We start from the raw sequence: 13077 nt of genomic DNA, 5'->3' as shown, positions 1-13077 counted from the left end.
TTTGCGTTTGTATTATTACACCCGGAGGCTTGGGCGAGGCTGTAGGGGTTGGAGGAGGCCTCAATTACTCGCACGCCAGTGTGTGAGCAACTGGTGGCGAGGAGTGCGGCCAGTAGGTCGCGGGCGCAACCCGTAGGTTGCAGACGGGGACCTAGACCCCGGATTGCGTGTGGGGGAACATAGACCCCAAAGGCGCAGCTCGCACGCCACTGTGCAAGCAGCTGGCAGCGAGGAGCGCAGCCAGTGGGTCGCGGGCGCAACCCGCAGGTTGCGGACGGGGACCAAGACCCCGGATTGCGTGTGGGAGGAACATAGCCCCCGGCCCCAGGAAAGGGGCGGTATTACTGAGTAGCCCAGTGTGGGCACGGCGAGCCCCAGAGAAGGGGGGAGCACCATACTGAGCAGCCCTAGAGAGCGGGGCCATACTGAGTAGCCCAGTGTGGGCGCGGCGAGCCCCCAGAGAGGGGGAACGCCCTTGTACGTTATTGAGTAGCCCAGTGTGGGCGCGGCGAGCCCCCAGAGAGGGGGAATGCCCTTGTACGTTATTGAGTAGCCCAGTGTGGGCGCGGCGAGCCCCAGAAAGGGGGAACGCCATTGTGCTTTGTTGAGTAGCCCAGTGTGGGCACACGGGCATAGCGAGCCCGGCCGCAGGCTAGTGCGGTAATACCTCTCAGACCAAGGCAGGGCACTGCGGTTGCCCCTGAGAAGACAGGGAGTAGCAGCGCAGGGAGCCAGAGTCAGTAAGGGTATCCGTGCGGTTGGCCCATAGGACCGGAGGCCCGCTGGAGAGTCCCGGAGTGGAACCACACCGGCAGGGGAGGCCCAGAGTGGGCCAGGCGAGAGTCCCAGCAAGAGGCTGGGCATGAGAGAGGAGGCCCGGGAAGCGGGCGTATAGACCGAACAACGTCCATTACATCTGCGAGGCTTGGGGCGTGGTATTAGGGGCTGGTAGGAGCCACGCATAGCCCATAAGGCTAGGGCACTTGGGTAGCGCCCATTGTACGGGGAGACCCACGAGGGGTCCAGGAGCTGACAGGCCCGAGGAAACACAAGGCAGCCCCCCTATTATATGTTCCATCAAGACGTGGCGGGCGAGAATGGAGGGTGCCCTCGGGCCGGAGTAGCGCGGTGAGAGGGCCCCAAGGAGATCACGGCCCTCCGCGAGGACCCCGCCGTGACAGGGTGCTAGGGGAAACAAGGTCTCCCCCAAACCCTTCTGGTCCCCCCTAGTGAGTTTATAGATGGCCACCAGGTCCCTCCTCTGCCTTCTCTTGTGAAGGCTGAACAGGTTCAGGTCCCATAGCCTCTCATTGTAGGGTCTGCCCTGCTGTCCCCGGATCATGCAGGTGGCCCTCCTCTGGACCCTCTCAATGTTGTCCACATCTGTCTTGAAGTGGGGTGCCTAGAACTGGACACAGTACTCCAGCTTCGGCCTGACCAGTGTTGCGTAGAGGGGCAGGATCACCTCCTTGGACCTACTTGAGATGCACCTGTGGATGCAAGATAAGGTCTGGTTAGCCCTGCTGACCGTGACCTCGCATTGTCAGCCCATGTTCATCTTGGAGTCAGTGATGACTCCAAGATCCCTTTCTGCCTCTGTGCTCTCAAGAAGGGAGTTTCCCGTCTTATAAGTGTACTGCTGGTTACTACTGTCCAAGTGCAGCACCCTGCATTTGTCAGTATTGAAACACATCCTGTTCTTGTTAGCCCACCCTTGCAACCTATCCAGGTCTTTCTGCAGTCTTTCCCTCCCTGCTAACGTGCCCACCTCGCCCCAAATTTTGGTATTGTCAGCAAATTTGAACAGGTTGCTTTTCACCCCGTTGTCCAAATCGCTGATAAAGAAATTGAACAGTGCAGGCCCAAGGACCTAGCTCTGGGGGACTCTGCTTCCCACTTCCCCCCAGGTCGAATATGACCTGTCCACCACCACCCTCTGAGTACGACCCTTCAGCCAATTTGCAATCCATCTGACTGTGTAGGCATCAATGCTACAGTCGCCTAGTTTTTTAATGAGGATGGGGTGGGAGACAGTGTCAAAGGCTTTCCTGAAGTCCAGAAAGACTACAGCCACAGCGACACCTGCATCCAGTGCTTTTGTGACCTGATCGTAAAAGGCAATCAGGTTGGTCTGACATGACCTGCCCCTAATGAAACCGTGCTGGTTGCCCTTGAGCATCATCCCCGATGCCAGCCTATCACAGATGTGCTCCTTGATGATCTTCTCAAAGAGTTTCCCCAGGATTGAGGTAAGACTGATGGGCCTATAGTTGCCCGGGTCCTCCCTCCTCCCTTTCTTAAAGATGGGGACCACATTGGCTATCCTCTAATCATCTGGCACCTGAACCGAGCACCACGAGCGCTCATAAAGTCGTGCCAAGGGCCCTGCAATAACCCCTGCTAGCTCCCTCAACACCCTGGGGTGGGGAGCATCTGGACAAAAAGCCCAAGGCTGAATCAATTAAATCGTTGCAGGTTAGTCTAAGCTTCATAGATTGAACTGATAAGCAAATGAACATACATTCACTTTTGATTCTGGGAGTGCAGCCACATGCCTGTAGTGGCCCAGGCCAGAAGCCAGGGAGTGCTAGAGGCACCTCCATGCTCTGCTGAAGCAGACAGCTTGAACCAAGGCTAGCCCAACAACCCTGCGAGAGGGTGGGATTTGCAGGGGAGGTGCAAAGCATCCTGAGATGCTGAGGGACTGTGAATTAACTTGAATCTGGAGGGGATCTGGGTCAGAAGTTCAATAAAATGATTTAACCTAAATCAATAAAGTCTGATATGGCATCCATCCAGTTTTATCTTAAACCAGTTTTGACCATTTTGAAAGCAGTTTATGTCCACTGAACTTCTGGGGTAGGGACAGACATTACACATAAACTGGTTTAAGTGATCAGAAACTGGTTTAAACCTGTAACAGAACAGATGTTCAGTACACATAAACCAGTTTGAAAATGGCTGAAACCAGTTTGAGAGAAACCTGGTTGAATGTAGTATCAGACTTAACTGATTTGGGTCAGACCAGTTTATTCAATGTCTATCCCAGACCCCTTGCTGGTTTAAGTTAAACCAGACTCCTCCAGCATCCTGGAATGCTCTGTGGGCTGGGCTGGATGGGGCTCTATGCTCCACAGCAGAGCTGGCCCTTCCCCTCTGCTCCCTGGCTGGAGCTCAGCAGAGACTGCAGGCATCTGCCTGGCTTCCCCCTGCTCTCCCCCTGCCCTCCCCACTCCCTGCTAAGCAGGGATTTCCTCGTCCCCTCTGCCTTACACAAACATCTTAGCATTAGCTAGCAGACCATATGCTGGCTCTGGTCTGTGCTGTGGCAGATTGCACAAAGGCAGAATCAACAGGTAGCTGGTAATGCCCCTTGGTTGTTTTCTTAATGGGGTGATAAACACTGAGTTATCAATTCCCTGCTGGGCTGGTCAGGGGGTGGAGGGTGATGGCCAGGCCCCGGTATGATGCTTCTCTCCCTAATCAGAGCATCCTGCTGGCCTAGCCATGCCACAGCCCCCAGCCCTCAGCTCAGCACAGTGGAAGGGAAGGGGGGCGGGGGGCTGCTGTAGCGCCCCTGGGCTTTTAGCCTGAGCCACTGCAGGCATGTGTCTCCATTTCTGGGATGTCTGTAGAGTTACAAACTGATTCAGCTTAGCCAGGTTAGACTAACCTGAAAAGATTAAATCAATTCAGGCTCAGACTTTTTGAATGCCTGTCCCTAGCCCTGTTGTATTACAGATTGGAACTGATTTCCAATCACTTATACCAGTTTATGTGTAATTTCTGTCCCTAGCCTTGGGGTTGTGGCTTCTAGACACAGCATAATAAGTAATATAGTAATATAGTAATGCAAAGCATAATAAGGTAAACCTTGAACCTATAGTATTCACCACAAGAGACTGCGCTACACATTCAGTTTTCTGTTCCGGTGTAGATTTTCCCCTCACTTGTTTTAATTAGTTCCCCACCATTGCAAGACAATATAGAATATGAACAAACGGTTTCATCTGGAGCTGATAACAATGCGGGGCAGGTAAGACTTGTTTTGAAAACGTCTCCTCATGCTAGGGCCATACTGTAAAATTGATCTTTTCCCCTTATTTTAAGCAACTGGAATCAATCAGAAAAGTTGTGATTGTACAATACGCTCTTCAGTGTTGATTATGCTTCTGAATGCAGGCTTGCCAATTAGTGTTCTTTTAATACCATTTAAAAGAAAGTACTTGATATAATTTCCCATGGCTACACGTATTAAATACCATACTGAAGATAGACTAGTAATTCTAATGCAATTTACCTTGGCACCTTCATCCAGTCCCTTTTTGCACCTGGCCCTTCCTGCATTTTGCTGAGTTCTTTCTATGTCTTCTTTTCCCCCATCAAATGCCATTCTTATTTGCAAATGCGTGTGCAGGTGTGCTGGTGTGTCTGTGCATCTCTAAATGCTGATTAACCAAAGCATTGAGGCATGTACTTTACTTTAAGGGCATGCTTTTTATTGAAACCAGTGGGATTTAAGAACATGCTTACAGCTAAAGTGCTTTGCTTTACTTTGATTATAGATGATTGACTACCATAATGTTTTACTGCAGTTTGTTGCACCACCTGCCAATTTAAAATAACAAATTACTGATAACTTTTTCCATAATATCTCTCATTCAAGTCTATAGGGTTATGGTTATGGCCAATTCTCTTTTCCCTATAGGCCTATCCAGAATAAGCAAATGAAAGAATTAATAAAAAATTATGTTACTTCACAAAAAGAACAACGTTCTTAGCTTTCAGCATAGAGGCCTTTGAGATTAGGGAGCTTTCATGCCAAATAGATTTGATCTCTCCATTGAACTTGATTATAGTCCCTGCTTTTTATTTCTAAATGTCACACAGTGCTATAATATTATAGGCAATTTATATCAGAGCAATGTTTGGATGACTATAAGGAAGCAACATAAAACTATGATATAAATGATTTCCTGCACTTCCATGTGAAATGGAAGTCATCTTATTGCAATTCAACTCATATTACTCATTATATATATATATATATATATATATATATATATATATATATATATATATATATATATACATACTTCTTTATATCTCAGGTTTTTTTTAAGTTATGGTGTTTGAAATGGATTTTGTTAAGACATTTACAGTTTAAGTTATGACAGAAAGTTCTATTTCATTGGGTCTGATATTAAACAGCGACTGCTAGGGTATGCTCCAATACACCTGAAAATTGTCAGGATTCTAACATCCCTTCTACCCAGCCAGAGATGTAAAATATATCTGATAACATAGTGCACTCCTAGGCATCATGGGAAGAATTTGTAATGAAAAAAATGTAAAAAATAGAAGCTGATGATAAGTACACACATTTAAAGATATCAACTATAATTTGAATACTCAAATACGTCACTCAGCTGATTTACATAATTAATTTCCATTTTCCTTTTGACTTTGAGTATTGACTTTTGGGCCATTCATCTGCCATGGACCATGGACTGCAGAATAAAACCCAGATATTATTTTTTTTCTGTAAACCATAGGTTACCAAGAGGTCATCAGACTGTGTATACATGTGTATTTCTAAATCCTTCCACATCTAAATTCTTCTACATGTACATTATGCAAAACAATTAGAAAAAATATAATAATTTCTTCTTTGAGCTAGTTAGGTTAAGCACAAACCTCCAATTGAAGGAATTAAATAAATATATAGTTATTTTAGCATAGATTCTTAATAAAAAAAAATCTTTATTTTTATCAAAAATTTGATGGTTGTTTTGATCAGCTTTGCTTACAAGGTTCATAAGAACTCTTGTGCTGATTTTTCCCCCCCAAATTCATTGTTGTGCTAGCAGTCTGTGACCAATTTTAAATTATGAAAGAATGTAGCAATTTCTGTGTTCCAGATTCTAATAAACATGGACACATCAACACTGACTGAGATAGAGAACGGACAAAAATTAGTTCCATATTCAGGCTCTTTGACTTTTCAGGGTTTAATGCTCCATATATAGTAAATAATATAGACAGTCCTGCATGCTGTTCAGCCATTCAGAGACCTGGTATCCAGAAAGGTTGATCTGATTTCAGTGAACAGCTGGATCACCATGCTCTTCATCTACACTGTGTTGGACTCATGTGCATAGAATTGGGCAGTATTTCAGAAGATACTTCTATCTGTCATTTATTTAGCACAGAAGGAAAAGCTCATTTGAAGCAATGAAATCAAATTTGTGCTTGAGCAAACAAGAATAATCTAACTGTAGCCTAGTGGGCGCATCTACACATGCGCACTACTGTGCAGTTGGTACTACGCAGTCATATAGTACTTGTTTTAGCAAGTTGGTACTGAGCAGTCCCGGCGACACGAGTTGTTTCTGACCCTACTGTGCAGTAGCAGTGGCATCATGGTTAGTTCCCACCGATGCTACATCACCGTAGCTCATTGCTACAGTGACCTAGTATCTTGTGTAGATGTGCCCGCTGGGGAGAGCACTAATTTAGGAGTCCATCAATCTGGGTTCTGCTTCTCGGACTGTTTATTCCTTTTAAATTAACTAGTTATTGTATGAAAACAGAATAATCCTGGGAGCAAAGACAAGGACCTAGGATTTCCCAATCTCAACTAAGTGCTGGGCTACTTTACTATAGAGTTATGTTTCTTGTTGCCTAGTAGCCCTTCTGACATGATTAAGTTTGTACTCCTTTGTGCATTGGGTACAATAAGGGTAGAGGGTGGCCTCACTCCAGCCCTGCCTCTAGTCTGATGATGACTAGGACTGTTTCTTCTGAGTGGATTTGAACCTCCTCAGACAGACCCCAGGTCTCCCCCTTTCTGGGTAAGTGATTGAACCACTAGGCTGTTAGATAAAAGGTGTTAGAGCACCATAAAAGGAGAGTTAAAGTGTTTGCCCCTTCCATAGAATAATACATGGTCTCCTATTATGAAAAGAAAATGGCTTATTTACCAAGATGCTTTTGGTCTGAAGCCATGGTGTTTAATAGACTGGAACAATAACTGGTGTTTCTGGATAGGCTTCATCTTTTTGTGAAGAGATGACATGGCACTGAAATTTAGGAAAGCTTCCCCCTTCTCTCCTTTCCCTTGCAAACATTCTGCTCCCTATCGGGAAATAAGCTTACTTCATAGATATGTCATAGCCAAATCCCCAGAATCCTCACAGAACAGAAAATCTAGGGATTCGGGCCTGTTCTGCCTCTGTATTAAAAAAGAGGAGGATGACTCAGTGTGATTTGCAGATTTTCAGTAAGGATTATTATTATGCTAGAATTAACCCTACTGGGTTTCATGGGTCATTTCTCAATTTTAGAAATATGAATGAGAAGATTTTCTTTAAATCCCATCACTGACGGTCTAAAGTAGCAGCTTCACCTTAACTTGGGTAGCATTCTATAGTTTGTGCTATGCAGAAAGTCAGACTAAATTATACCACTACTCTCTTTTACCTTTGCATCTGTGATAGGCTAGCTGTCAGTGACTTAGCCCAGGGGTTTTGAAAGGTTAAAAGATGATTGGAGGATTTGGGATTCCATTTCCTCACCAATCTGGTAATGATTTGGCCCAGGGGGTTTGAAGGGGTAAAAGATGATTGGAGGACTTGGGATTCCCTTTCCTCACCAATCAGGCCCCAGAGACTCACCCTCCATGTCCTCTGATTGGCCCCTTGGGTCACCTGGAGGGGGATAAAAGGGGCAGCGCAGCTGACTCAGGGGAGACCAGTGAGGGACCACAAGAAAGGAGTCTCAAAGAGCTGGCAAAGAGCTGGGCCAGTGGGGCGGAAGCAGTTGCCCTAGAAGACCCCAAAGGGGTCAGACCTGCAGGCAGCAGTTGGACCCTCAGCAGCGTGGCATGCGGCTGGCAGGAGAGACTCCCCGCTGGGCTCCAAGATCCCCTATGAGAGGGTGCGGCCAGCTGGAGAAGCTCCCCAGCTCCAGCAAGGATCTGAGCAGCGACCTGAGAGGTTCCCAGCTCTGCTTCCAGCTCCTCCAATAAGAGGTCAGGTAGCTTGACATGCGGCCGGGGCTCTAGGAGGGTCAAGATCCCTAGCAGCTTGGCATAACACCAGCACTGGTGGCTGTGGGGTAGAGTTTCTGACAAACCATGTGGGAGATCTGAGTTTGAGTCCCAGTTGAGGTGAATGAAGTAACAGGGAGGAATTCTTGTTGCAGTGGAAAGGGGTCATTGTGTTTTTCTCCTTTCTCCCTCCTTCAGGTACCTAGGCCTTATATTTCCTTGTCATTTGACATTTTGTATTTTGTGCCTTTTATATTTCACCAACCAGTATTGTTTGTTCTGTTGTTTGTATTTTATATTTTGGTTAACCCTGTCTTTTGTCAACTGGATGAATATGTCTATGATTGTAAGTGTCTAAACTTTGTTGAATCCTGCCCCCTCGGGGCGTTGTAGTGTCTCCTATACCCCCTGGTTTATACTGGTTATGTTCCCAGTACTGTTCTCACATTAAAAGGTATATGGTTAAGTCCCCATTGGTGGCCTGGCTCTGCTCTGTAGGGGGAGGAGAGTCCCTACACCTCCCACAGCGCTTGTGCACCTGCTTTGATCCCTTCAATTGGAGAGGGAGTACCTCTTGGAGTACCGCTAGGGTTACACATCTATAAAGATAAGTTGTTAATACTGATCTTTAGAATAACCATAATTTTTAATAAAGCAGTAATACAAGTTTTGTGGAAAACACCATTTTGTCTATAAGATTTAGAACTGAGGCTCCCTTTCATTCTCTTCACTAGAATCTGATGGCAGCAGTTTAAATGTCAAATTGCTAACTCTGTTGCTGATGATCCAAGTTCATTAGAAAGTTAAGCTGAATTCTGAATCACTAAGATTACTGGCTCTCAACCTTTTGGCCCTGCAGGCCAGAGTGGTGTAGGACTGGTCTGTGGGCCAGATTGGATCCTGTGTGCCAGGATCAGGCCCATGTGCATAGATAGGGTCCCATGTGGCTTTGGGGGGCCCCCACACTTTGGGATCAGGCCCTAGGTCTCTGAGTCACCCCTGTCCAGCCCCACATGCCATGACTGGGCACCATGCTGCCTCTGCCTGGCCCCACATGGCAGGATTGGGCTCCACGGCTCTGCATTGCCTCAGCCTGGCCCCCATGTTTGGATTGAGCTCTTGGGCCCCAACCTACTTAACCCCAGGCCTGCATGGGATCAAGCTTTTGCCCCCTACCCCCTCCCAATCCTGACCAGCCCAGCACACCAGGATCAGGCTTTGCACTGCCCAGCACACCAGAGCTAGCATGCAGAGCCCTGTAGGCCAGATGACACAGAGCCAGACCAGTATTTCCCAAACTTTAGATTCTTAGGGATTGTGTATAGTGATACATATGTTCTGTGTCGCTGTACAAAATCCTCCATTTGTATCTTGTCCCTGCCTTTGTATAGTTTAAAAAGAAATATGAAAGCCCTGGGCCTCTGGAATCTGTCCCTATTACATTTTATAGAGCAAAGAGCATGTACAAGCCAAACACTACTGCATTAGCTATCTTAAAGACCTGACACTGTCCTCCTTGTTCAAATTTATCTGTATAGCAATAAAATAAGGTACTGTAAAAAGATTGTTTATGTTCAAGTGGTGCTTATATAGGCAGTATTAATGGTATAATTGGTCAGAATAATGGAGGGTATATTGCTTCCTAATTAGAATGTCAAAACTCCACAGTAACAGAATGTAAATGTATTTTTATTTTTAATTTTATTTTAGTGGAAAACATAATGAAACCTATAGTAAGCCTTTCCTTTACACTAAAAGAAAATGTTAATATAGTTCATTTGTCATTTATTCATTTTAAAATATGTCTCAGTCAGAATTTGGGACAGGAAGGAAAACAAAGCCATGAGATCAACAGATATTATGCAACTGAATATAACTCCTGAGTATTTGTCAGTACATTTTTCAGCTGATTAACTGAAAGATTAATTATACAATTACCATGTTTACTTGAATATAAGATGAGGTTTCCCCCAATCAGAATGGGGGAAAAAAGCCCCTCATCTTACATTGATATGGAGGGAAAATTTATTAAATACATTGGTTACAATTAAACTGCTGTCAAAAGCAGCATATACTCAGTAACGGAAGTTGTTTAAAGGTAGCCAACACTGAACATGACTATAAAACACATGGCCCATGTTGGAAAAGCATACTGATGAGAACCTTGTGTGTGTGTGTGTGATGCTGTGCAAAGCCGGTCTCTTTTGGTTCCTTTGGATTTCAGCACGATGGCTGGTTTTCATTCCTTCTGCTAGTTTTGCATCACTTCTGGTGTTGGTGTACTGAAGCAAAACTTACATTAGAAGAGGCTTCAAGTTTGGACAGGTTCTGTAAGGGAATGATAGAACTTACTCTATACGGCTGTGTTCTGGCCAAACTAACACTTAAATCCTGAAACCATAGCTGGGCAAAAAACCCATGAGAGCTCCTATGTTTTAGCCAGACAGTTTAGGGGCTAGGACACCTGCTCAGGGACTGGAAAACTGAGATTCTATGACCCACCTCACCCAGAGTGGGTTTGACCCTGCATCTTCAGCACAGTGCTATAGCTACCAGGGCATTATTCAGTCCCTTCCCCAGTCTTCCTTTTTTAACTTATTCATTGGATAAAGAGCAATAGGAAAACTTTTGTCCCCTTGAAAGCAGGGGTCCAGGCTAGAAGCCTATGCCTTTCCAGAGCAGCATCCATTTCACTGAGTTACATAACCTATGCCTTTCTTTCTTCCTCCTGGTCCCTCAGAACTCCCCCTCGTGGCCACTGCCCTCCTCCCAATTGCTAGTCATGGGTTTCTTCCTCACTACATTTTGGGACTTAGACACACCTGCCAGCACCACATACCTGCCTAGGTAAAGTGCAGACCTACCAAATAGGCTTGAGCAGTCACAGCTGAATTGCAATGTAACTGCCATATAGACACGTGAAGTGAGAAGGGATTTAGCTTAACATTTCTTGAGACCTGTGCACAGCACTGCAGTACATCTGCCACTTACCTTGCTGCATGCCATCTCTCCCCTCACAAGTTATTCCCTTTGATCTACAGTACAATTCACCAACATTTTTTGAAGGGAAGGGAAAAATAGTTTATTTGCCAAAACATTCATTTTCTGGAAACCAAAGCCATTCACTAATTAGGTGAGATTTGTGAAATGGGGAGAAAAGTATCAGAAAAATCAAAGCATTTCATATCAGCTTTTTTTTTCTTAAGGAAGCTTTTCCCCGCACCCCCACCCACAGAAATAATAATTTTATATATAAACGTGAAAATGAAACAATACATTTCATTTCAGGTCAAGCAAAACATTGCAGTCAACCTGAACTATTTAAAAATGATGTTATTATATTTTTTCCAAGTAAACAAAAAATGTTCATTTTGGGACAGTGTGAAACAAAATATTTTCCTTTTCACTTCATCTGCCTTTACCAAAAACCAGTTGTTCACACTGTTGTGCTGTGAGGGTATCATTGTTTCTCAGGTTCTTCTTTGTCTTCTGTTCTCTGGTGCTGCTCCAAGGCAGTGTTTCTCACTGTTCAGTTTATCCTGTTCGCATTCTTCCCTCTTTGAAGCTTCCTGGCTGCACTGCATCCGTGTGTTTGTGTGTGTTCTGCCCTGGTTGGCCTTCTATTTATAGGAATGTTAGCCTGGCTTTACCAAATCATTTCTGATCCTACCTCCTCTGAAGTGTTAAAAGCTCTAGGTTTATAAGCAACAGACATTACAGCTATAAACTTTGTGCATATAAATAGTGTTACCTTGGTACAACTCTAGGAATTCAGATAATTGGTAGTTTGTAGATATAATTTGTCCACCATAATTGTGGGTTTTCAGATTTTAAATATATGACAAGAAAAAAAGACATTAGAAAGCAATAACAGAGGTTGGGACACTGAATTAGCCTGTGCTGTACTGCTGGATTGTAGAGCTCATGAAAAGCAAAGATGGACAGAAGCGTAGGAAAGAGAGAAAAAGAGCATAAGATGCTTGCCTTTTGTGATTAAGTTGTCTAAATATTGCTAAGAGGCCCCAACAAATAGACTTGAAGGTATGCAATAAGTAGCAAATAAGACAAGGGTCCATTTGAACTGTTGTGTTCTTGCTAACATATTGGTACAACTGATCTTCAACCTTCCACCTGTATTCTGTTAGTTTGAAAGAGAGCCTGTAAAAGAGTACCTAGACAGTGCTATGCTGCTAGAAAGTGGTCCATTGTGGGTAGGTGAGACTGGTTTGGGTCTCTAAAGATGATCTTCTTTCTGTGATTAAATAAGATACAAGCCTGAGTTCAGGAAATCCAAATAGAAGCCATATCACTCTGTTTTGTTATTCACTGTTTGTCCAGTTACCAAATATAGGCATTTTTGTCTGTTTATCCTCCTGGCCACAGGAAAGGCAAGTACAGACAGAGGAAGGTTACTTTATGCTTGAAACAGAGATGTAAGGATCATCCGGATCTCCTGAAGAAGGGCACCTGCATAGAGATTGCCTTTTCTCCAGGATTTTTCTCTACAATCTACCTCTATCTATATGTCACAGCTAGGGGAGAGGAAGCAGTCCTCTATGTGATGGGGCCCTGACCCAACAAGAGTGCTGATTCTGAGTGGAAAGACCTGGGGTTGTAGTAGATCGAGCAGTGTGATATGTTCACACTTTTCTTTAGCAGACAGACCACTGTGGTCTGGATAAGCTCTCATTCCCTTGTAACACCCATTGAATTCAGTGATTAATGTGAGGCTCTCACCTGGTATGTCTTATTATGCAGATAGTAGGGGAAGTAAAGAGAAATACTGTTTCCCATGAATCAGGCTAGAAATGTTTTCTTTTAGCCCATCCAAGAGCTTGGAGCCATTTTGGATTCTTTCAAATGCATGTGTGATTTCCATGCATACTCAGACAGAGCCAAGCTTATCTGGGAGTTTTGTGTAACTAAAAGAACCAAGAATTGATCACAGAGGCATAAACATTCATTCAGCATGTTCCTGCTCTCCAAATGTAACCTCTCCACAACTCTGTCAAGATTATTACTGCCTT

This window comes from Alligator mississippiensis, chromosome 3, assembly GCF_030867095.1.
Source record: "Alligator mississippiensis isolate rAllMis1 chromosome 3, rAllMis1, whole genome shotgun sequence".
Classification (NCBI taxonomy): Eukaryota; Metazoa; Chordata; order Crocodylia; family Alligatoridae; genus Alligator; species Alligator mississippiensis.
The sequence above is the reverse complement of the archived record's forward strand: the minus strand, read 5'-3'. Positions refer to the sequence as shown.